Below are 22492 nucleotides of genomic sequence, written 5' to 3' on the forward strand. Positions count from 1 at the left end.
TTAGCGGATCAGAGATCCCTCAAATTTATACACCAAAAGGATGCAAGCCAATTTCCAAGAGTAAGAGATCAGAAAATGGGTGCAACTGGTGTCTCTGGCTATGAGACATACAGAAAATTTCCAAACACAGTTTGGATTGAAATTGAAATTGAATTGAAATTGACTGAAAGTCTGTATGAAAAGCAATCAGACCCTCAGGTCCCATCCTCCAAATTATAAGACTAAGCAACCTTTCCTACCCCTTCATGTCTGAGAGCTGAAGATTTATTCTCAAGTGATGGAACCATACAGATGCAGGGATATCAGGGACAGATGGGAGAAGGGTGAGATGCCATATTGAAAACAGGAGGACACCCTACAGCAAAAATAGAAAGAAATGTTCTTGAAAACTATCAGAGAGAAAAGACAAATTCCTTTCAAATAAATGTCAGTTACATTGTGTGTCGATTTAACATTATTAGTAATAAATAACTGAAAACAACAGAGAAAAAAAATTCAAAGTGCTGACTGTCCAGCTTGACAATTCTTAACTGTCAACTGGGAATTTTATGTCAGGATGAAATATCACTCAAGTGAAGATGGACTAAGGATATTTTCAGATAGAAAATAAAGTTCAGAGTTTACTTCTTATAAATCAGTACTGAAAAAACTACTAAAGGATGTACTTTAGAAAGAAGCAAAAACAACACACAGAGAGTGAGATGCAATTGGGTAAACTTGTGTAACTGCAGAATAGAAGATAATTGACTTTGCTTCCAGTAAGTGAAATTAAAGTTAAAAACATCAAAGAAGGTGAGAAACAGTGTTTAATGACTGGTTGAGTTTGTTAAAGTCCTCATCTCATTTGGGAAAGTATAGAGATATTGTATAACTTTAGCTAATTTATGGAACTTAATTAACTTTATTTTTTTTTCCAATTCTCATTTATTTTTGGCTCTTGGGGCAATGTCATCCTTTCAATACCAAAAAAAAAAAAAAAAAGGCAAGTTCAACACAAAGTAGAAATCTGAAGTGTAAGACAGAACAAAACCAAGGGTGGGCAGGGAGAAGGAAATAGCAAAAGGAAGATATGAGATGTTGCCAAAAGATGAAGGGTCTCCTTGTACCCTCTCTGGAGGAATGACTCAAATATTTAGGTGACAATACACACCTTTCCATAAATACACAAGAGGGCTGGGTTTTTGTTAAGAAAAGGTGGGCATGGGAGAGCCTTTCTGGGAGCCTTAGGGCAAGGCTAGTCTCTCCTCCCTCTCTTGGCCTCCTTTTCCAACCAGGGGAAAAGGACAGAATCCAGCATGTGCAGGAGGTGAAGTAGTAGAGAGAGGAATCCCCTAGACAGAGTGGGGCAGACCCCTGAAAAGGAAACAGCCCGAGACAGAGCTTGGAAGGAGACTAAAAATGTAGATTATACTGTTATCACCTCCCCTGAAGCTGAGAAAAGAAAAGGGAAATACCCGAAAATTAGGACTTCAATAGCCTGGATCCCCCTCTCCAAAACTGCTCTAGAATGGAAAAGCCTATATCCTTTTCTTACAGGTACCTCCACTTGCTATGAAGTAGCTTGCTTTCCTTTCCCCTGGACTACCACATGGATTAGGATGGTGCCCATGTATCCAGTTTTCAGTACATGGTTCCAAATGGGATCTGATGAGACCCAGCTTCTTGGAGAATTATCTTAAAAACAAAGGGAAATATGACATGGACAGATGGAAGAAATGGGCACCAAAAAGAAATACAGGGTTACCCAGAAGGGTAGAAATCTAGGCTTCCCAGAGTGGAAGAGAGGAGACATTTAATAAACAATAAATACTTAACGAGTGCTTACTATGTGCCAGGCACTGTTCTAGGAACCTCCCGTCCACCTTCCAAAAAAGGAAAAGAAAATAAGACAGAGGCAGAAAATGCAAACTCTGAGGGACAGGAAAAGGGCAGTTGAGGAAGAAGGCTGAGGGACCTGAGAAGCCTGAGGTGATGGGGCTCTGCTTTAGGCCTCCTCTTCTTCTGTGATGGCATCCTGGTACTGGTGGCACTAGGAGACAAAGTCATTCCTGCTGGTCCCAGCTTCAGTGAACTCCATCTGGTCCACACCCTCACCTGAGTACCAGTAGAGGAAGGTCTTGTGCCAAAACATGGCCATGAGCTGGCAGCCATCATGTTCTTGGCATCAAAGACCTGCTGGCTGAGTTTGGACACAGTGAAGGCCCCACACCACTGGCTTCCGTGGCTGGTCAAAGGAGCAAAGCCAAGCCTGAAGAGGTAGAGACACAGGAAGGGCACCAACTTGACAGCTGGTTTGTGGAGGCCAACATTGAGCTGACCAGGAAAGCGGAGGCTATTGGTGACACTGTTCACAGTGGCTGAGACCAGGTGGTTCTGGTCCCACAGTGGGTGTGGTCAGCTTGATGGTGTGAAAGCAGATTTCCTAAAGGGCTCAGTTGTCAATTCAGTGGGTCTCACCCACATTCTCTACCATCTGACAGTCAGAGAGAGTGGTGTTTTAGGGCTCAGCCAAAGCACCCAACACTTTGGTGAGGGTACCACACTGAAGGTGTTGGTGATGCAGTCTTGCTGATGAGCAAGATGCCCACCCCATAGCTTGTGCCCCCACCTAGCGAGTGGGTCCACTTGGCCCTTCTGTAGAATGGCCCTTTGTCCAGTTGTTGCCTGCCCCAAACCAACCAGAAACAAAGTTGTCTGGTCTCCACATCTGGTCAAAAGGACCTGAGTGACCAGAGTCCATAGTCCTGGGTTCTAGATCCACCAAGGTAGCATGAGGAAAATATCTGTCACCTGTGGCTTCATTGTGGTACACACAGACGTTTTTCAGCTGCAGGTCACTGTAGGTAGGTTCCAGGGGGATCGATGCCATACTCCTCACTAATTACCTCTCAGAACTTGGCACCGACCTGGTTGCCACACTGACGAGTCTGGATGAGCATGATTTCCCTCAGAGTTAAAATTTACTTTATTTTATTTTTGCTCACCTCAAGGTGTGTACGGGACAAGAAAATGATATGGAATTTTTTTTCTATGTTGCTAATGGCAGGCTAGCAGTATGAGATATGTCCCAGAGGCTACAGCAGTGAGGTCTGAATGCAGGGACAGGAAGGTTCTGAGAGTAGAACTTAATTAATTTAAAGATTTATTTTTAAAATGTATTAATGTTCCATGCTTCTGAAATACTGTCAATGTTTTACTTCTTGTATGCCAGTTACATGAATGTTCATTTTGTGATAAATTCATTTTTTGTTGTGTACAATTTTATGTATGCATATTATACTTCAATATATTTTAATTAAGGGAAAGTAAAAAAAAAATAATTAAAATATTAGTAGCTTCCAACCTGGGAGAGGAGAAAAATAAAGGAATTTTTTTAAACTCTATAAGCCCACAGAGGTAGAAATGGGGTTAAAAAAAAGTAAGCAAAAAAAAAATTTACATATATGTGTGTGTGTGTGTGTGTGTGTGTGTGTGTGTGTGTGTGTGTGTTAAATAAATAGCAAGAAACATGATGAAATAAATCAATCCAAATTAGTCAGGGCTACTTAAATAAAATTAAGTAATCTTTTAAAAGATACTGCTGTTTATTGGATTTTCTATAAACAGCCAAACATCTCAGCTATATAATATTGTTTCATGCTTATTTATTTATTTTGAGAGAGACAGAACCCAAGAGCATGAATGGAGAAGGGTAGAGAAAAAGTTAGAATTCCCAGCAGGCTCCATGCTGTCAGGGCAGAACCCGACATGGGGCTCGATCTCATGAAGCCATCAGATTGTGACCTGAGCCAAAATCTAGAGTTGGACACTTAACTGACTGAGCCACCCAGGCACACCATCAGATATATAATATTTAGAAAAGGAATATTTAAATTACCCCAATTTTCTTTGGGTAAAAAAAAAGATTCACTTGATATATTTTTATCTGACTTAGTCATTCTAGTATTGATAGGAAATTGAGTTTAAGGCAAAAACATGTGACAATACAAAATAGTTCCAAGGACAAATAATAATATTGGAATATTTTTAATAGACTTCCTTTAGAAATTGATAAATCAAATAGAAAAAAATAAAAGAAAAAGATAAAAATTCAAACAGTGCAATTGAAAAGCTTGGTCTTAAATAATTCTGCCTCCATCAGAGAATATATTAAGCATGCATAAAAATTTGTCAGGTAGTGGGGCACCTGGGTGGCTCAGTCAGTTAAGCATCCAACTCTTGGGGCGCCTGGGTGGCTCAGTCGGTTAAGCATCCGACTTCAGCTCAGGTCACGATCTCGCGGTCCGTGAGTTCGAGCCCCGAGTCGGGCTCTGAGCTGATGGCTCAGAGCCTGGAGCCTGCTTCCGATTCTGTGTCTCCCTCTCTCTCTGCCCCTCCCCCGTTCATGCTCTGTCTCTCTCTGTCTCAAAAATAAATAAAACGTTAAAAAAAAAATTTAAAAAAAAGCATCCAACTCTTGATTTCAACTCATGTCATGATCTCACGTTTTCATGAGTTTGAGCCACACATCACTCTGTGAGCACTGACTGCACAGAGCCTGCTTGGGATTCTTCCTCTCTCTTTCTCTCTCTGCCCCTCCACTGCTCGTGCTCTCTGTGTCTCTCTCAAAAATTAAAAAAATAAAAAAATAATTAAAAATTTTGTTAGGTACCATATATGTCATAAAGAAGATTCAATAAACATTGAAGAACTATTCCCATATTGTCCATGTTCCCTGATCACATTCCAATTGAATTTGAAATCAAGCATTACTACAAAGTTTATAAGAGTAATTATTTTAATATTTTCTTAATGTTTATTTTTGAGACAGAGAGAGACAGAGTGTGAGTGGGGGAGAGGCAGAGAAAGAGGGCAACACAGAATCTGAAACAGGTTCCAGGCTGTGAGCTGTCAGCACAGAACCTGATGGGGGATTGAACCCAAGAACCACTAGATCATGACCTGAGCTGAAGTTGGATGCTTATCCGGCTGAGCCACCCAGGCACCCCAAGAGAAATTATTTTAATAATAATAACCACCTCTACCACCACTGTCAGACACCTGAAAATATAATCCAATCGATCCATGGGTTTAAAGAAATAATGTTGGAAATCATAAAATAGGTAGAAATATAAGAAAATAATCCTTAAATTTATATTATAAAATTATTTTTTTAAAAACAAGGTAGAGTTAAAATAAAATGAATTTGTTCAAATCAAGAATCAAAGAGGAAAAAATAGAGTAAATCCAAAGAAAGAAGATGAATCAAATACACACCCACACAAAGAAAAAAAGGTAATAAAAAGGAAAAGAGAAATAATCAGCAAACACAAAATAAGATAGAGAAATATGACTAATAAACAAACCTCTAATAATTACTACTACATAAAAAATTATTCACAGAAAAATCATTAATCAGAATAAAGGGAGATAAAGTATAACCCTCAAGGGAACAATGCATTAAGAACTCTCAAAAACATGAATATGTATACCTCTAGCAACATCACTTTAAAACACAAAAGCAAAAATAATTACAAGCAGAAATCGGCAAGATAAAAATCATAGTGGGAGTTTTTTGTCTCCTTCCTTCCTTCCTTCTTCCTTCCTTCCTTCCTCCTTTCCTTCCTTCCTTCCTTCCTTCCTTCCTTCCTTCCTTCCTTCCTTCCTTCCTTCCTTCCATTTTTAGAGAGGGAGAGAGCAGGAGTGATAGAGAGAGAAGAGGGAGAATCTTAAGCAGGCTCCACACTGGTGGAGCACAACACAGGGCTTGATCTCACAACCCTGAGATCAAAATCAAGAGTCAAATGCTTAACCAACTGAGCCACCCAGGTACCACTTTTATTTTCTTTTTTAAACAAACATCTCACAAAGTTGATAGATCAACCTCGGAAAAGTTACATTTGAGAGTTTTTTTTTTTCAATTTTGGGGTGTTTTCTGGGTGGTGATGGTGGTAGTGGTGTGTATGTGTGTTTGCTTTTAATTAATGGAGGACTTCAATTAACACTTCCTATAAAAATATTATAAACTAGTCATATACAGGCATAGAAAAATTGACCAAAAAAAGCAAAGAGAAAATTCAAAAGCAGAAACAGGTAGACAGATAGATGAATGACTGATACCAGCTTCAGTATAGTTGTAATTTCGGAAAAGAAAGGATGGAAATTGGATTTTGAATGGATACAAGGAGGCTTCAACCCTTATCTTCTATATTTCCTTTGTTTAAAAATAAAACCCTGAAGCAAGTACGTAAAAGTTTCACAATTTGTCAAGTATCAGCATTAGCTTTAAGTGTCTTCCTCACATCATTCTCTGTGCGTTACAGTATGTTTGAATTATTTTATAAAAAACAAACACATGAATAATAATGGCTCCTGGAATATCTGTATGAAATGAGAATTACTGAGATTTATTTTTCAAAGATCAGTTCTCCCAAGTAAAAGACTATAGATAGATAGATCAATCGATTGATCGATTGATCTAAATAAAAGTATGAACTGAGGAAAACAGTGTCATGCTGTGTTGATGTCCACCCTCAGGCAGTTACAGCACTGGATCCCAGTCAATCACTTGGGTGTGGGATCAGGGACAAGTGCCTGAGAGAAAAGTTTACAGAGGCTAAGCAGGGCAAGGACTGGACCCCCACCTGTACTAGGGCTATATCCTGTTCATCAGGATACCAAACATAAATCCAGCATGCATTGGGTGAATCACTATTCTTCATGTTCAGTCCCAATGCTTCAGGAGAGACTCCCTTAATTTTTGCTCCACAGCTGAACACCTGACCCAGATCTGGCCAATCAGAGTGCCATATTACTTCACACACACTCCATGGTTCTTGGAGATCCCCATGATTCAAGCTGTACCAATCAGAGCTGTTCCCAGGACTGCTACTGAAATTGTCAAGGAAGAGAAACCCTATACAGGAACCATGAGTATTGAAAGTTCATGAATAGTTGAAGCTTCTAGTGATCATCCATGCTACCATCTGGGAAGTCAGACAAGAGAACCAGGTTCTGGAAACCAGGAAAGAGAAAGAGGACAAGGGAGGAATGGGGAGAGGAGAGGAAGTCCCTTATCCCCTTGTATTTTTCTGATAAATGAGCATCAATTCTCTTTTTGACTTAAGCTAGTTTTCATGAGTTTTTGTGTTTTTTTTTTAATTTTTTTTTAACGTTTTTATTCATTTTTTTTTGAGACAGAGAGAGACAGAGCATGAATGGGGGAGGGTCAGAGAGAGGGAGACACAGAATCTGAAACAGGCTCCGGGCTCTGAGCTGTCAGCACAGGGGCCCGATGCGGGGCTCGAACTCACGGACCGCGAGATCGTGACCTGGGCCGAAGTTGGCGCTCAACCAACTGAGCCACCCAGGTGCCCCCATGAGTTTTTGTTTTAAGTAAAAGGGTCCAGAGCCTATTATCCCAGCCATAAAAATTAGGCAAAAACCCTTGTGCTAGCTGAAGAAAGATTTTCATGGCCAATGATTGTGCTGATGCAAGAGGAGGCTGACATTCCCCTGGTGGTGATAGATTTTGCAGGGTCATTTATACCTGTTTAACTTTGTGATCGATGGTGTAGACCTCTGAGGCCGCTAGCAGAAGGAAGGTACAGCCTGTGGCAATGAAACTGATTTTTTAACTGTGTGAACTCTGTTTTGGACTTACAGTCTCACCCTCACCCTCACGAGGACAGCCCACCAGGAGAAACTGAGCTCCTCAGCCCAAAACTGAGACATTATTCTGAAGAACCTGTAACATCCACATGAGAACAGCCAGTGAAGAGGGAGAATAACACTCAACAGTCAACTTTCTTTAAATATGAACATAAGGGAAAGGATAGGATGATCTACAAAACTACCCTTTCTAAGAAGCATCTCCTAGGAGGAATAAGACCATAGAGTAAACTTGATGTCCCAGAGATATGTCAAATGGAACTTGTCTAAATAAAACCAGTAATCCTGTGTCACAAACGTGACCCTTCACCCACCCCTGCCCTATATTTATCACATAATGAAGTAGGTAGGCTGCAGTCCCTTTACAGCAGTGCCTGAACTATATTTGGAAGGAAATACTTGATAGAGTAAAAGGTGATGCTTCCTCCATTCATCTCCTGTCCCAAGGTCACAAGGGCCAGTAAGCACCAACAGTTCAGAAAATAAGGAGCAACCACCCTACCTAAGAGAGGGGGAGGTTTGGGGGATGGTTTGTGGCTCCAGAAAGAGTGAAGGGGAAAACAACCAAGAGTAAATGAAGGAGTAAAGAGGAGGAGTCAAGAGTTGATATGAAACCAAAGGCAGGAGGGGAGAAAGGGCAAGGGGGTTTTTAAGCACAGGACTATAAAAGAAGTAATCTGGAAAGCTTGCTTTCCTGGCACCCATGGTGACCACCATCTGACCACAAGACCTTGGGTCAAGTATACAATGTTCAGGAATGTTTCTCTGCATGTTTTGCAGGAACAAGTGAAGAGAACAGTTTCACAGGTAGATAAATATTATGTAGAAAACCAAAGCATTACAGAAAAAGTATATAGACTCAGGAGATCATGAGAAATTAGGCTTCATGAAATCTTGGAAATACCAAGAGACTTTAAAACTTCCACAAGAAAGGAAGGTGGGCTCAAGGCACCCTTTGCTGGTTCTCAAGGGGCCGTGAGACTCACCCTGACAAAAGATCATCCTAATGACATCCTAAATGACAAAAGATCATCCTGTTCTCTAAATGATGCCATTCTCCTTCAGCATGCTCAAAGCATTCCCAGTTTTTTCTCTCCATCACCACTCACATTCTGCCAGTCTGTTTCCCTCCATGAGTTCTCTAAACACATTTCAGTGTCCTTCCCTCAAGCTCTTTCCTTCCCAAATACTCTTTTTTTTTTTAATTAATGTTTACTTATTTTTATTAATTTTTTTTAATTTACATCCAAGTTAGTTAGCATACAGGGCAACAATGATTTCATGGGTAGATTCCTTGATGCCCCTTACCCGTTTAGCCCTTCCCCCCTCCCACAACCCCTCCAGTAACCCTCTGTTTGTTCTCCATATTTAAGAGTCTCTTATGTTTTGTCCCCCCTCCCTGTTTTTATATTATTTTTGCTTCCCTTCCCTTGGGTTCATCTATTCTGTGTCTTAAAATCCTCATATGAGTGAAGTAATATGATGTTTGTCTTTCTCTGACTAATTTAGCTTAGCATAATACCCTCTAGTTCCACTCACATAGTTGCAAATGGCAAGATTTCATTATTTTTGATTGCCAAATAATACTCCATTGTATATATGCACCACATCTTCTTTATCCATTCATCCATTGATGAACATTTGGGTTCTTTCCATCCTTTGGCTATTGTTGATAGTGCTGCTACAAACATTAGGATGCATGTGCCCCTTCGAAACAGCATACCTGTATCCTTTGGATAAATACCTAGTAGCGCAATTGCTGGGTCATGGGGAAGTTCTATTTTTAATTTTTTCAGGAACCTCCATACTGTTTTCCAGAGTGGCTGCACCAGTTTGCATTTCCACCAGCAGTGCAAAAGAGATCCTCTTTCTCCACATCCTCACCAACATCTGTTGTTGCTCAAGTTGTTAATGTTAGTCATTCTGACAGGTGTGAGGTGGTATCTAATTGTGGTTTTGATTTGTATTTCCCTAATGATGAGCAATGTTGAGCATTTTTTTCATGTGTTGGTTGGCCATCTGGATGTCTTCTTTGGAGAAGTGTCTCTTCATGTCTTTTGCCCATTTCTCTACTGGATTTGTTTTTTGGGTGTTGAGTTAATTATTTTTGAGAAAGACAGAGACAGAGTGCAAGAAGGGAAGGGGCAAAGAGAGAGAGACACAGAATCTCAAGCAGGCTCCGGGCTCCAAGCTGTCAGCACAGACCCCAATGTGAGGCTCAAACTCACAAACCATGAGATCATGACCTGAGCTGAAGTCGGATGATTAACTGACTGAGCCACCCAGGCACCTCCCAAATACTCCTCTTCTTAGAGTCTCCATCTGTGTTTGGTTCAACTGCCTACCCAGCCCCCTAACAGAAAACCAAGTGACTCCTTATATCCCTCTCTCTCTCCCTTGGTCCCTTGAACACTAACTTGTCTCTGTTCTGCCCCCTAAATATTATTCCTGCTTCATCTCCACTCCTACCATACCAGTCCAGGAGTCTACTCCCTTGTCTAGAAATGGCCATCTTTCAATTTTCTTCATCTTCTTTATAGTGCCACCAAAATGATCTTTCTAAAACGTATTTTATCATAGCACACACTTGCTTAAAACTTATCTGTGACTTCCCATTGCTTGTACCATGAAGCTTGGTTTTACCTGTCATGTCATCTAATCCCAGGACCCTCAACTCTACTCCACTAGCCATACACAACCATTTGGAGTTCCAGTGTCTGCTCCACCATTTTTCTTCTTGTGGTTCCCTTGGCTGTACCCTCCTATCTCATGGACAATTTCTACTCACCTTATAGACACTACCTCTTCTACAAAGACTTCCCCAAGCGCAGCTCAGCTATTTTCTTCTGTGTACCTACATCACTCCATACAGAACTCTTAATGGCTTCTTTCATGCTGAGATACGATCCCACTTACACAACCTCCCCTCATCTATGAGCATACTGAGGGCAATGTATATGTCATCTCTAAGTCCCCATCCCTCAAGCATAAATGGAAGTAAAGTTCACTTTAGAGGGATACTATGAGAACAAAGAGAATTCATGAATGTGTGGGATTTGGCCAGTGCCTAGAACACAATTAGTTTTTGAAAATTGTATTCTGTTATCTGTACCCCCACTTCCCACATACACCCAGAACCTAGCCTGAGGCCCAGAACTGAGTATATCCTGTTGTGTCACACCCCCTCACTGGACCCCTAGAGTGTTCCAGATAAACTGGGGACTCTTTAGCAAGGCTCACAAGGCCTTCATGGCCTGGTGCCTAGACTCACCACCTAAGTACCCTTCTCTTCTGTCTTAGCTTGATGACGCTAATCCAATAACTGCTTAGGTATCATGTCTCAGAGGAAGTTTCCCTGGAAACTCAGACTGAGAAAACTATCCCTCTCTTACATCCCTATACAACCCAGATCATATTCCATAAGATCTGTACCAAGTCATATTGAAACCAACTTTCTATGTATCTTAATCCCCATTACACTGTAAACTGAAGGAGAAAAAATTATATTTTTGTATAATCATCGTGCTAGACAAAGAGCCTAGAAAGAGTATATGCTCAAGAGGATTCTGTCAAAATGAATGGAATGAAGTTGAATTCAGCGAGGCCAATGATATTATGATCATCCAGATCTTACAGAAGAGGAAACTGAGCCTCAGGGAAGTTATAGAGCAAATTAACTTCAGTCTTGGAGGGATGGAGATGTGGCTAGAATCCCAATCTTCTTCTTCTGAAGTCTATGCTATTTTAACACAGCAGATGCCTCCATGAAACAGGATATTTCAATGTTTTTCTTACTTGCAGGATTTTAATCGAATCTTGAAGTGGCTTAACCAGTTTGCAATCAGTGCCCTTATCTATAATTCACTGATAAAACCAGTAAAGCTAAATGATAATCACCAAGATAAAGAGGCAAATTGCAAATCCTGGAACTGAACTTTTTCTAGAAAACTGGTGTTGTCATGCAGATAAATAAAAAGGATCTGCCTTTAGAAAAATCCAACCCAACTTATCAAAAGTAAAAAGTCAACCAAATGCAAAAATCTCCCCACAGCTAACCATATATCTCATGATATCTCATGACTTCCTGGCCCCTGCGAAAGGCAAAATCTCTCAGAGGTAACAACAACAACAAAAATATATTTAAAAAGTAAGAGAAGAGAAACCCGTTGGTATAACAGAGCAGAGGGTTACAAATGGATTCATCAGAGGAAATTGCTAAAATGCCTACAGGTGTGAGAGGTCCCATATGTTCACACTATTCAGGAATCCTTTGGGAAAAAAAGATTAAGTTCTCAGAGAGAAGACAGTCTGTACCCACTCCATGGATGATGAAAGGCGTCCAGACCTAATTATGTTACTTTCAGCAGAACCGCATCTGGAGTGACTTCTCAAGTGTAAAGACAACAGAAAGTGTGAGATCAGGAGGGGGGCTGGCATATCTCAGTGCAACATCACAGATGCCTTGTGGAACAATGGGACCTCAGAAGTGCCTCACGCTGAGCTTTTTGAGACACCACAACAAACTGGAGTAAAAAAACCCAGGGTTACTCCAGCGTGCCTTCACCCATATGTTGACTGAAGAGGTTGTTTCCTTGTTGTCTCTTATTTACTTTCCCCACGCTTACTCCCAAAGCTTTCTTTTAAAGTGTATTACATAGATCATCAATCAGAAAATACCACCCCAAAATCAAGAGGAGCTCCAAAGGCAGACAGGATTTCCTTACTTTCCTTGACATCCTTAAACGTGACACATGCACCTGCTGTTAGTAAAATCTAGACCAGAGGTCAACACATCTTTTCCATCAAGGACCAAATAGTAAATATCTTGGGTTGTGCGGGCCTGACCATCACTCACAACTATTCGGCTCTGCCACTGAAATGAGAAGACAGCCACATACATTACGGGATGAATGAGTATGGCTGTGTTCTGATAAAACTTTATTTACAAAAATGACCTGCAGGCCAGATCTGGCTCACAGGCTATGACTTGCTGACTCTGATCTAAACTGCAACAGGCCAGGTAGGTGATACATCTGATCATCTGTGCCATGGCTCCTTCTAGTTAAATTCTCTGTCTCAAAGTGTTTGCTTATTTTTATGCTTTCTGGCTCATTCATGAAAGTGTAGGAAAAAGTGACAACTCACTAATAGTCACATCAAGTAAAATGATATATGTGGAAACATTTTAGAAAATCTTACAAATGTAGGGCATTACCATTAGCACAAACAGATCCAACCAGATTTGATGGGGGTTCATTCATTCACTGTTCATTGATAAGCATTATTTTTAAGTGCATGTGACATGTCAGGTTCTGGGCTCGATCCTGAAGAATAAATAAAAGGCCCCTTCTATTAAGGAATTTTTGTTCTAGCACAAAAGAGCAAAAAGCCAGGGCAGTGTAGTGCCATGGGCCCAATGACATTGCCAGATAATGCTTTAGACTATCCCAGAGGTACTGCTCTTTCTTGGTCTCCTTTGTGACACATCATCCTCCCCCTGCCCTACCAGTCCTTTTGTTATTAAGACTAGTTAGTCCAACAGAGGGAAGATCAGTACTCCAGGGAAAGAGAGAACAAAGAAAGTGTTCAGCTTTTTAAATCCACTGTGAAATGACAGTTTGAAAGCCAAATTTCAAGCAGAAGAAAACGAACTACAAAAGTTTGGTCATTTCTTCCCCCGCCCCCAAATCAAGAACAAATGCTTGGAAGATGAACTATATAGACCCAGAAGGATGAATATTTGATGTCAGGGAAATTTCTGCTACAAAGGAAGAAGAAAGCCTTCTCAGTGCTTGTAAGAGACGTTCAAGTAAGATGAACGCCCCCCCCCCCATTGTTGGAACAGACCCAGCAGAGAAGGGTGATGAGTTGCACAGTTGTTTGCAGGAAGGAGGGCATGCATGTAGAGATAAGAGGAACGGGGGAAAGAAAGGGAAGGAGGGGAGGGAGGAGGAGTATCAGGTTGAAGAGAGAAAACAAGAGGCTCCACTCTGAATCTCACATGTGATGCTGCATGCGGTACTGGATTGGGGGGCTGCCTTTGTGACCCCCATATATCTCATCTGGGGCTTGCATCATCTGAGTCTTATTTCTGGCATTATCTTGTCATCATTTCCCCCTCAAACTTCAACTGATCTATCTCCCTGGCTCAATCTTTGGTTGGATTTATAAGTCTGGAGCCGGGTCAGCTCCTTAATAAGAAGTGAACATCATTTGCAGGCTGGAAATGGACTTCACATTTTGGCAGCAATCTTGGGGGTGGGGGAAAGGGAAGTGCTTTCAGTCGGGGTGGAGCACATGATTGCTGGATTACAACACAGAATATATATCTTCTGGTGACTTCCCAGCTGCAGAATCCTGGCTGCAATTAGAAACCTATATGTCTAGTCATTTTATCATTTTTATACATTTAGGAGCTCAAGTGTTTGCTCTAGCAGGCTGCAGCTGGCTGGCTGTCAACTCCCAGCTGTTGTTTAGCTGAAACACCACAACTAAAATTGTGGGCCAATATGACCGGAAACCAAATTGGGGAATGAACAAAAAAGTTCAAGATTAGTTAAAGATGTTTAGTGCTCTCGTTCTTTGCTTCAACCAGGTGAAACCCACTCATGTAGAAGAAGGCAAAGGAGGGGATCTGAAACCCATCCAGACATTTCTGAGAACTCTTTACATGAAACAGACACACCCTGCAAACCAGTGTTCTCTCCATGATTATTCAGGTCCAACACGGGCCATTCCATCACGCTGGTTTCTGGTTTTCTCCACTTCCCAGGAGTCACCAGCTCAGAGACTCAATTCCAAATAAATGAATTTGGCTGCTTAGAGAAAGAATAAAGACAACATTCAACATTTGGGGAAAGGGTTGTTGGATGAGTCCTTGAACCACTGTAGGAAAAATAATATTAATCCTGCAGTTGGGTCCTTTATAGGTGAGACTGAGGGGCCACCTAAATGTATTAGACTTGCTATCTGACACTATGCCTTCTTGCAAACAGAGCCTCCCTTTGGATCGAAGCCACTTGAAAAAAACAGGGGGGCTTTTCTCTTCAAATTTTGAGCTCATTTCATCACTAAAGACACCTGGGTTTCTAAGATGGGTCTTTAAGAGATGCATATTCTGCCCTTGACCCAGCTCAGGATGAAATGTGCGTGATGAGTCTATAATGCTGCATCACTTATTATTTACTATTTTCACCATCATGCTGTTCACTGGCTCTAGAGTCAACGGCACCAGCAGCACCCCAGGACTGGGGCTTCACTTCAGCTGTCACAGGGCTTCGGAGAAGCTGCCCTTGGAGGGAAGAAACTCCTTTCTCAAGCAAAGAGCTGTAATAGGAGGGGAGAAGATTTCAGGTGGACTGACCTCGCTTCTGGAAAAATGTTGCACCATGTAGCCACCCCCCAGCAACCTGACCCCTCCACTCTTTGAATTCTGATTACAGAACGCCTTCTGGTGCCAGTTGTAGAGGGTCAGGGAAGTCTGCAGATCAGAGTAAGACAGAACTGGCAGGCTCAAGGGCCAGCAGAGTGATTAAAACCATGGAGTACTGGATGACTACTGATCTGGGCCATACCATAAAAAGGGGGTATGGTATGATTTAAGTCCTATAGGCCACCATGACATAAAGATAAACATCTAACAGGCTATGCAAAGAGAAGAATATGGAAAACTATGCAGGTAGGATTGGCATTTAAGACTCAAGCTGGGAACTAACTTGATATTGTCAAAGGTCACCAGGAACCAGTGTGTGGAGCTCCAAGGTGAGTCAGACCTTTGGCAGGAGTTGGGTAAACAAGTAGAGACAGGCATAGCTGAGACCCAGGTCTCTACAAACAGGGAGATATAAGGAGGGAGAAAGAGCATTTGAATTCCAAAGATACATGGATCCTAGTTGTATTGACCAATGTCCTACTGATAAGAATAACATTGAGAAAATGAGGTTATAATAAAGATTCTGAATCATGTTCAACAGTCCTCTCACAGCTATCCTCAGGTTCTTTATTCATAACAAGTATATTTACTACATTTATCTCTTCATTCACGCAGCAAACAGCTGTCTTGTGCGTTCTGAAGGAAATGAAGTGTACTGGGTGCATGGGTCACAAAGCTGAAGGGACAGAGTCCATATCCACGATACCTCGTCAACTGGCCACTGAGGCAAACGTACACGTGAGCATAATAAAATGTGACAACCATTACAATGATGCAATTAACAAAGTGCAAGTAGGGAAGAATGACTTTTACCTCAGAGGGAGACTGAAGAAGCAGGATGAGTTAGGAAAGATTCTCCAAAAGGAGTGACTTAAGAACATGGCGGGGTGGGAGGGTCAGATTTAGCCCATGGGCCATTGTTGGCCAGTTCTTGATAATATTAAACTGCATTTAATTGTCATTCCAGGTGCAGATTTATCCACTCAAAATTAATTCTGACTCTGCATTTATAGTAGAGGATTCAATAACCACTCAAGGTAGTTTCACATGAGCACCAAAGACATACACTGAGGATTACAGAGAGATGCATTTAGCCAGAATGCACAGAGAACTAACACTCCCCCCCCCCACCCCCCACCAAAAAAAAGCCTATATAACTCAACTCTAAGCTGGGTTGTTCTCTGAGAATTACTTCTTTCAGCCCCCAAATCTGTCCTAGTTTTGGTCACATCCCTTCCCTGGGGGTAACCTGCAAGATCTCTGTGGGAATGGAGAGGTTTGGCCCCCTGGCCTCGGGGCTCTGAAGAGCAGTCTAAGGAACCAGACAAGGTCTGTGTTGCTACTACCTTACGGCCCATTCTGCCCTGTGCCCATTCTTTCCATGTTGATCCTGAACACCCTCACCAGTAAACTTCCTGCCCACAGATCTCTTTCTCAGAGGCTGCTACCCCAGGGAACCCAACCTAAGGGACCTGCTACTTGGGGGTCCACTCGTGTCTTCTTTAGTTCTTCAAACAAACCACATTGTCTTCCTCCTGCAGGGCCTTTGAACACGTGACTGTGCTGCACCTGTGCCGTCATGTCTCCTTGTCATCCTCCCCAGGTCAGTTCGTGTCTCTCCTCCCAGGAGAGAAGTTATTTTCCATCAGAAATCACTGCCATTGCCTCAGAACACGGACTTTAGTTTGCATGAAAGCTCTATCTGTGTTGTTCACCAGTATATCCCTGACCCAAGTCCCTGGCACTCAGTAAACCCTTGTTGGATAACTGGACCTAATGCCCCCTGCGACCTCTGTATTCAAAACAACGTGGTGATCAAATGCTAAACTGCAATCTCAATTTTCTAGAATAATATTGTTTCTTGGTCTTGTCCTGAGAATGCTGTCATCAGGTCCTGTGAAAAGTGTGACAGGATCATCAGTATGTCAGCCAACACCTTGTTCAGGGCACTTTGACCTTAACACTTGGTACAGTCCACTTTGCCCACTGCTTTGTACTTGGCCTCATGTGTGCCCTGCCTTTCTGTATGTGAGAGGTTCTCAGAGATCACTGAGGCTCAAAGTTAGTTGCTCTACTACTTTATAAGCCAATCGTAGGTGGAAATTCACAAAGACAGAGGTACAAAGTGAGGTGGGGGGTGTGGAGAAGGTAAGGCAAACTGGAAAAATCAAGGAGACTTTTCAAACTTTCTCAGTCACCTTCAGTGTTTCTTACCTTGCTTCACCCATAGCTTTGAAAACGTTCTGAGGGCAACTTTACAGCAACCATCTTGGTTGAGAAGCATAGTCACAGGGTTGAGAGGAAACAGACCCCAAGAGAAGGGAGACAACCTTGGGAATCTCTTGAGAAGATATGGAATACATCACCAATAGGCTGTCCTTTTTAAACCCATCTTCTACTCAGGTAATAGCATTTTGGTGTGCTGAGGAGAGTGAGCTTGCATGGAAAGGTGGAGGCATCAAACCAGTTTCTTTTCTTTTTTGTTTTTTATTGTAGAGAGAGAGGGAGAGAGCATGCAAGAGGGGGAGAGAGGCAGAGGGAGTAAGAGAGAGAATCCCTACCCGGCTCCACACTCAGCTTGGAGCCCAATGCAGGGCTCGATCCCATAACCCGGGAATTATAACCTGAGCCAATATCAAGAGTTGGATGCTCAACTGACTGAGCCACCCAGGTGCCCCTAAACCAGTTTTTATCTTAGCCTGCCACATGCCTCCGTAAGAATAAATCTGGGCTCAGGGCAGACTTAGTCATTAGAACCAAAGCAATGCCTCCCAGATTCACCCATGATTCCTTACATGTTCTGTATGAGAAAATATTAAGTTCTCCTCTTTGTTTTTTTCACTTCCATCTAATTAAAAAGTGGCATGTGTATTGTCAGACACATGTCACAATAACGTCTCTAGCCACATATGGATGACACTGAATTGCGGCCCTACCCTGTGTGGTTCTTACCACCTCAGACTCCCTTAAAGGTCCCACAAAGCCTGCCTATGCTTCCTTGTCTCCTGTCTCAGCAACTCCTTATGGTTTCTGCCTAGGTCTGTGCCTTCTTGCAATTACAGGTTCTCAATTACACACACTTGCTACTGGCTTGAGGGGACAGAAAGTGTGCTTCCTCTCTTGGCAGCTGCTCAAGCCAGATGTTCCTCTTGCAGGCTGTGATTGGCCGGTGGATAAAAGAGAACGGCGTTTCATGGATAGACCAGAGGGGAGATGCAAACAAGCCATTTCAGCTCTGAATCAGCAGGTCCTCATTAACCTGATTGGAAATGCCCTTCAAACTTGACTGGAAAACAAGGAGGACGTCGTCACAAGATCATTCCGCTGAATGCCAGCGGCTCCCTCTCTGGCTAAAATAGCAAAAAGCTTCATTTGGAGACATCATCACCGCATTCAAGATGAGCTGGGATTCATTTGAGCTGCATCTGCCTTGGCAAGCGATAATTATAGGGATGCAGAAGTTTGTTTATTTTAATGGCTAAATGTTTGTATCTCAAAAACCAATGAAACTTTTCTGTAATCACTTTTGAGATGTACTTGAACCAGTCCATCCGCCCAAATCTTCCCATTGTGTTTCTCAGCCAATGACAAGAGACAGTGATTGGGGCAGAGTTAAACAGCCACCAACTTTACCCCTTGCCTCCTCAGGCCAAGCATGAAACCCAGGAGACATATTTTGGCTTAGCTTCTGAAGCTTCTGTTGGAGCAGTTAAGACCATTTAAAATACGGTAATTGATAAAAATCCTGGTAGAGGTTGACAATGTATAGACCTAGTATAGAGGTGCTAGGTCGCAAGAGCCAGCCAGTATGACACAAAGTAGGCAAAATACACCACAGAGAAAGCAAAACTACTCCTCCACAGTTCTTCCTCTTCTGATTTTACAGAAATGATACCAATCTGTGAAGTTTCTCTACAGTGCTACCCAGTGTAAAACACAAAGGGTCCAGACAGAATTTTAGTGCACTTGGTTTTCATTATAGATACCAAGAGTCACTAGATGAAACAGGAGGGGGACCAAGCAGTATATTCAGAATAGATTATGGGAAATCGTTATTTTTTAAACCAATGTAGAGTTAATCCTTCTAAGGGATTAGACATTTATTGCACACTGCACTGGCACCTGCAGCTACACGCCTGGGGATGAAAAAAATGGCGGAGGCCATCAATCTCCATGACTCTGGGCAGGAGTCAATAATAATAATAATTAATAACCATTTGCGTTCTCTAGCTCCCTTCAACTGGGATATCAGAATATTTTACTAACACAAACTCATTAAACCTCAAACCATACCTGGGCGTTCAGAAAATTCTTGAAGGTTAGCTCTGTTATTATTTTATATCCCTATTGCATCTTTCCTCCAAGGAGCTCGAAAGGATTATAAATATATTACCAAAGTAGGTTAACTCATCACAGTTATGGGTCAGGAGTACATTTCTTCTTTCTCCTTAGCACAAGAATTCCTAAGCTGTGAAAGATGGATAAGGCTGAAAACAACACAGCCGACTCTTGGACTTATCTCTAACACTATCTATACATCACTTTTTCTACTTAGTGCTTACCTCTCTAGAAGCAAACATGACTTTTCCTCTTTCATTCCACTCCTCAAGTATATTAAATGGGTCTTTCAAGTGTAATTCAGTGAAATTTTAAAGCAGAAAATATCTATCTTAAATGTGAATGAGGACTTCAGGACAGCAGACAATGAACCAGATGATCACTGAAGTTCCTTCTAGTTCTAAGATGTTGGTTTGGCAGAATCTGCAGAAAATTATGTGCAAGGCAGGTAACTCTGCAGGGCATTTACTACATATGTCAACCCAAGCCCACTATGCCCTTGGTCTCAGAGACATGAGTTAATAACAGAACCAAAAAAGTCCTCCTCATGAAGCACAATTATGTCCATGTAGGGCAGTAGTAAGAGCATGGGATCTGGAAGCAACTGATGTAAGTTTTATTCCAGGCCCTATAATTTACAAATTGTATGATCTTGGACAAGGTACATGACCTGACTAGTCTCTGGCTTCCTTATCCATAAAATTTGGTTTAATATACCTACTTGAATTATTATGGATATTCAATAAAAGTTTAAGAAAGCACCTCTAGCATGTAATAGTCACTCAATAAATGGTGGCTATCATTACTGTCACAAACCACCATGAAGTCCCATATGGCAAAAGACCAAGATAGGTCTTTCTCTGTCCTTCATCTGTTAGGTTCAGTTTCCATTTCCTAGAAAATATTTCACTCTTTTTTTTTTTCTTCCTCTTCTTTGATAAAACTGCATCCCCTTGGACTGACAAACCCTACCCATTGAAAATAGTTACCAGCATTCAATGGCAGAAACAAAACAAAACAAACACACAAACAAAAATGAAAACAAAAACACCCAATAGTACTTTTGCCATAAGAATAAGTTTCAAAGTTCTTAGCATGTTGCTCAAAGCCCTTCACATTATTTCTAGGCTTTAACCCAACTAGACTGCTCACCATTACATAAATATTCCTTGCCTTAATATTCTTCCTTATGGCCTTCAGAACAGACATTCTGAACATGGGTACTTTCGCACACTTCAAGTAAAGGTGCAAGTCAGGACACTTGTCCAAGGGCAATTTGGTACAACTTACTAAAAGCAAGAAAAATGTTCAGAAACTCAACCCAGAAATCCACTATGGGAATCAATTCTGAGGTAATAATCTACAGTTTGGACAAGTACTGACAACAACGGTGTTCACAGAAGTAACTAAAACTCTAACAACAGCATAGTGGCAAATAAATTATTTTCTATCCCTGTGACAACATACTTATGATATAGTCATTAAAGATGCATCTCAGAAGAATAGTTTTGATATGGAGAAAAAAACAGATTAACACAAAGTGGGTTACATGACCTTTTTTTAAAATAAAAAAGGGGGAAAATGGCAGGAAAACTATATATATTTGTATACATGCAAAATGATGAAAGTTTATACATCAAAATATTAACCATGTGTATCTCATAGAAGTGAAACTTAGGCGGTTTTGGGCTTTGTGATTTTTTTTAAATTTTAATTTTTTGAAAATCAAAGCAGCTGAGAGAGAGAGAGAGAGAGAGAGAGAGAGAGAGAGAGAGAGAAATCCTAAGCATTAAGCAAGAAGTTTTTTTCTGGATTACCTCACTGGATACTTGGAATAGCCTTGTGACATGGACCTCACTATTGCTATCACATTTAATTTTTCCTTGATGCCTCCCAAGCTGGGTCAGGCACCCCTTCTCCAGGCTGCTTAAGCAAACTCCCAGAACACAAATGTATATTTGTGTACATAAGAAATTTGGGTAAAATCTAAATGCTACTCTGACAGGCAACGGTATTCTCTAGAAAGGAATTTGTAAAGATCACAATGATATTTAAAAGTAATGTTTCATGGAGCGCCTGGGTGGCTCAGTTGGTTAAGCATCCGACTTCTGTCCATGTCAGGATGTCAAGGTTCGTGAGTTTGAGCCCCACCTCAGGCTCTGTGCTGACAGCTCAGAGCCTGGAGCCTGCTTCAGATTCTGGGTCTCCCTTTCTCTCTGCCCCTCCTCCGTTTGTGTTCGTTCTCTCTCTCTCTCTCTCTCTCAAAAATAAACATTAAAAAAAGTAATATTCACATTATGAGGAGACTGTCAATATGATGTTAAAGTAGGATAGATTATTCAAATGTGCATAAAAGTACAACTGTATATATAAATGGGTGGAAGGAAATCTATTAAAATGTTTACTGTGATTAATCCCTTGGTGTTAGAATAATAGGCTATTTTTACTTTATTTTTGCCTATCTATATTTTCTAAATATTCCCCAATTAGCATTTTCTCAATTAGAATATTTATAATCAGATACAAGAAAATGTAGCAAACACTGTAATAGCTGGTCTCTTTTCACTAGATGTAAAATTGCTTCATGTTAAGAAATGCATCTCCTTACTACAATGCCTACCACAGTGGCTACAGCACAGAAGGAAGTCAGTATGTATTTACTGAATAAATAAATAATTCACGATGAATTAATGAATGAACCTATCAATGAACCAACCAATCAGATATCAGAGAGAATATTTTTGCCTAAGGCTGTGTAAGCTAATAAGTAGTAGGAGAACTTATACTCAACCAAGGTTTTTATTCACCAAAACCCATGAACTTTACCACTGTCCCCCTGATGTATGTTCTGGTTACCTGTACTCATTTCCTGTGACTGCCAGAACAAATCATCACAACCCTGATGACTTAAAATAATGGAAATTTATTCTCTCACAATTCTGGAAGTCACAAGTCTGAAATCAAGGTGTAGGCAGAGAGGTGTGCCTTCCAGAGGCTCTAGGGGAGACTCCTTGCCTCTTCTTGCTTCTGGTGACTCCAGACATTGGCTTCTGGCTACACCCTACATCTTCC

At 41.3% G+C, this 22492-nt stretch overlaps 1 protein-coding gene and 1 pseudogene across 3 annotated transcripts in view; both read right to left on the reverse strand.

Annotated features, from left to right (window-relative positions):
- Positions 1–22492, reverse strand: part of AGBL1 (AGBL carboxypeptidase 1) — a 784724-nt gene that overhangs the window by 455841 nt on the left and 306391 nt on the right. The gene's annotated exons all lie outside the window — the stretch shown is intronic.
- LOC122239234 lies at positions 1621–13725 on the reverse strand (annotated as a pseudogene).

The sequence above is a fragment of the Panthera tigris genome, chromosome B3 (genome assembly GCF_018350195.1).
Source record: "Panthera tigris isolate Pti1 chromosome B3, P.tigris_Pti1_mat1.1, whole genome shotgun sequence".
NCBI lineage: Eukaryota > Metazoa > Chordata > Mammalia > Carnivora > Felidae > Panthera > Panthera tigris.